This window comes from Bos taurus, chromosome 22, assembly GCF_002263795.3.
Source record: "Bos taurus isolate L1 Dominette 01449 registration number 42190680 breed Hereford chromosome 22, ARS-UCD2.0, whole genome shotgun sequence".
Classification (NCBI taxonomy): Eukaryota; Metazoa; Chordata; class Mammalia; order Artiodactyla; family Bovidae; genus Bos; species Bos taurus.
In genome coordinates, this window is record NC_037349.1 from 31,550,872 (window position 1) to 31,554,934 (window position 4,063).

Genomic DNA, 4,063 nt, shown 5'->3' on the forward strand with positions numbered 1-4,063 from the left:
TCCATAGGAAGAAGAATGGATAAGGAAGTTGTGGTACATAATATACAATGGAATATTACTCAGCTATAGAAAGGAATGTATTTGAGACAGCTCTAATGACGGGGATGAACCTGAAGCCTATTATACAGAGTGAAGTCAGTCAGAAAGAGAAAGACAAGTACTGTATATTAATGCATATATATGGAATTTAATAAGATGGTACTGGTACTGATAAACGTATTTGCACTGCAGCAAAGGAGACACAGGCGTAAAGAACAAACTTTTGGACACGGGGGCAAGGAGAGGGTGGGACAAACGGAGAGAGTAGCATGGAAACATATATACTACCATATATAAAATAGATAGCCAGTGGGAATTTGCTGTATGACTCAGGGAACTCAAACTGGTGCTGTGAGACAACCTAGAGGGGTGGGATGGGATGGGAGGTGGGAGGGAAGTCCAAGAGGAAGGGAACATATGTATGCCTCTCGCCGCTTCATGATGATGTACAGCAGAAACCAACACAATATTGTAAAGCAATTATCCTTTGATTAAAAAATAAATAATTTTTTAAAAATTAAAATGATGATGACAATGATGATATTGACAAGAATAAAGACAATAAAGGTTAAATTGTGTTGACATTCACCAACCACTGAGTATTGTGCCAACAGTTTTCCCTCTAGTCTTCACTACACTCCAAAGAAAGAGATATTCAAATGGTTCCCAATTTTCAGATAACAACTTAACGGGAAAAGGTCAGAGCTAGAAAATGGAAGAGGCAGGGTTTGAAAATAGCCAGTTTTAACTTCAAAGCCCATACTCTTAACCATTATGATACACATTCAACCTCATGTCTTAGCGAATAATTTTCTAAGGATCTGGTAAGCAAAGCTTAAATTTTCCTCAGGATGTATTTCCTCTATGATATCTTTCCTTGCCACCCAAGGCTAGGTGAGATGCCCTGAACTTTTCTAAGTAGCATATAGTCAAGGCCTTGTAAGAGCAGGCAGCACATTCTACTTAAAGCACCTGTCACTCCTGTCTCCACAGTGGAGTGAGAGGGTCCTTGTGGACACAAATTTAATCTCTTTTAAGGGCACCCCAGAGAAGGCAATGGCACCCCACTCCAGTATTTGTGCCTGGAAAATCCCATGGACAGAGGAGCCTGGTGGGCTGCAGTCCATGGGGTCGCTGAGGGTCAGGCATGACTGAGCGACTTCACTTTCACTTTTCACTTTCGTGCATTGGAGAAGAAAATGACAATCCACTCCAGTGTTCTTGCCTGGAGAATCCCAGGGACGGGGGAGCCTGGTGGGCTGCTGTCTATGGGGTCACACAGAGTCGGATATGACTGAAGTGACTTAGCAGCAGCAGCAGCAGCAAGGGCACCCAATACCTGGTAGGCACTTGGCATCTGATCAGATAATGAACATAGATGCAAATGACGTCTATCTCCTTTATTATAGAGCAGTCAAGTTGAATTTCAGTCCTTCAGCCCTACATTCCTTTTCTATTTTTCAAATCATTCTCCATGAAACTGACCTCACTGGAAAGTTATCCCCAGACTTGCCTCCTTCTGAAAAATGGTGAGCATTGGAGTCGGAATACCTAGTTAGAATTCTGGGCCATCACTCCCCTGATGGAGATACAAGGTTTAACCCTCTTGTGTCTGTTTCCTCAGCTGTGAAAGGGTTCTGCAACACCTAATTCACACTATAGAGCTGAGAAGTGGATTAAACATAATACTGCAGTAACTGTGATTAGAATAGTGACTGACACAGAACAAAAACTTAGTAAAAGTGAAGTACAGTAGTAATAGCAATAGTATGAATAATTGTAGGTTAATAGAAGTAGTACATTTTGATTGAGTGTAGACTCTAGATTTATTCATCCATTTATTCATTCTTTTATTCCCCACACATTCCAAAACTCCCTATTAATAGAATTAATAGAAGTAGTATTAGCAGTAGAAGTATTCCCTGAAAAAATGAGCATGGGGAATGAAGGATGAAAGATAACCTCAATTTTTAAAAGCTTATATGCTACTTGGAGAAGGCAATGGCACCCCACTCCAGTACTTTTGCCTGGAGAATCCCATGGACGGGGAGCCTGTTGGGCTGTAGTGCATGGGGTCACTAGAGTCGGACACGACTGAGCGACTTCACTTTCACTTTTCACTTTCCTGCATTGGAGAAGGAAATGGCAACCCACTCCAGTGTTCTTGCCTGGAGAATCCCAGGGACAGGGAAGCCTGGTGGGCTGTAGTCTCTGGGGTCTCACAGAGTCGGACATGACTGAAGCGATTTAGCATAGCATAGCATGCTACTTGGTATATGAGCCTGATTTTTTTCATTTACTTGATGACCTGACCCTTTCACTAGCGTGCAAGAGCCATGACACAACAGATCACGACTACTCTGTCCTTCATTGTCTTCATAACAGCAATAGGGAATTTTGGAATGGTGGAAAAAAAAAAAAGAATGAATAAATGGATGAATAAATCTAGAATCTACACTCTTAACCAAAATGCACCTCTTAATTACCTGAGATGAATGACACTTTTGTATAACAAAACATCACCGGCAATGTTAGAAGCTGGCTGAGAAATTCTGTAAATAATAATAAAACTTATTGAGTACCTACTATATTTGTTGTTCCTATGCTAGGCCTGGTAAAAATCTTGCTAATGCTTCCATCAATCAACAAGGTAGACATTACCTCTGTTTTAGAGATACTCTGTTACCCAGTTATGCAGGATTTGAAGGCAGGTCTTTTTCTGAAGCCTTTTTGCACTTTGGGATCTCCAATCTGCAATAGGAACAAAGGTAGTTGTGTGTTCTGTTCACTCTCAAAGAGTCACATGAGGTTGATGCCAACCAAAACTCAATTAACAGAAGCTTCGTAACTCCACTGACCACACCCAAGAAGAATCTTCCAGAACACCAGATTACTCTAAGTAGCCCATGTGAGCTGAATTTGGTTCCATCCTCTCCCGGTATATTTAACTCAAGAGTTGAAGGGTTGAAACACTCAAGAGTTATGGACCTTCTGCTGTCTGCTTTCTTCAGGGAACAGCTGTACAGGTTTCAATTCTGACTTCTGAGCATGAGCAGTGACTTTTTTCCAACACCTGATGATTAGTTTTAAGTTACTGTAGCTTCATGGCTCTGGCAAATGTTATACCAACCCATGGATTAGTTTATAAATATCAATAAATTCCTGTAAGACCTATTTCTCTGCTAGTAACCAGTGCTGAAGTGCCTTCCCACTTACGCTAAATGCTCCAAATAATGCCATCTGATGAATACAGATAAGAATCAATAAATCCATTCATTTTCTCAACAAATACTCACTGAGTGCCGACTATACATCATAGGTGGTCATTTTTGTAAAAGGCACAAAGTGAAGTCACTCAGTCGTGTCTGACTCTTTGCAACCCTGTGGACTGTAGCCTACCAGGCTTCTCCATCCATGGGATTCTCCAAGCAAGAATACTGGAGTGGGTTACCATTTCCTTCCCCAGGGGATCTTCCCGACCCAGGGATCGAACCCGGGCCTCCTGCATTGGAGGCAGATGCTTTAACCTCTGAGCCACCAGGGAAGCCCCAAAAGGCACAAAGGAGGCACCAAAGAACACTGATGGCAGTCATCGCCATTGCTGTGGGGCTCTCTGCATCTTTCTGTGCACATGGGCAGAATAAGGGCCTCCCCAAAATGTCTACATCCAAATCCTCAGAACCTGTGAATATGTTACCTAATCTGAAAAAGGAACTTTGCAGATGTTAAGGACTTTGATATGGTGGTTGAGCTTGAATTACCTGAATGAGCCCAACCTGGTCACATAAGTCCTTAACAAAGCCCTTTCCTGCTAACGTGACAGGCAGAGGAAGATGTGACTATGGAGGAATAGTCAGATGGGTGCAACCTGGCTGCCTCTGATGATGGAAGAAGAGGCCATGAACCAAGGAATCCAGTGGCCCTTAGAAGCTGGAAAAGACAAGGATACAAATGACCAGCCTCCAGGAAGGAGTACAGCCCTGCCAGAACCTTCATTTTAGCTCAGTGAGACCTAGAAGGGTAA

The 4,063-nt window shown here is 42.4% G+C and overlaps 1 non-coding gene across 1 annotated transcript; it reads right to left on the reverse strand.

Annotated features, from left to right (window-relative positions):
- Positions 1-3,511: 3,511 nt before the first annotated feature.
- TRNAW-CCA (transfer RNA tryptophan (anticodon CCA)) lies at positions 3,512-3,583 on the reverse strand. Its single transcript has one exon. It is a non-coding gene; the product is annotated as a tRNA-Trp (tRNA).
- Between the last annotated feature and the right edge of the window lie 480 nt (positions 3,584-4,063).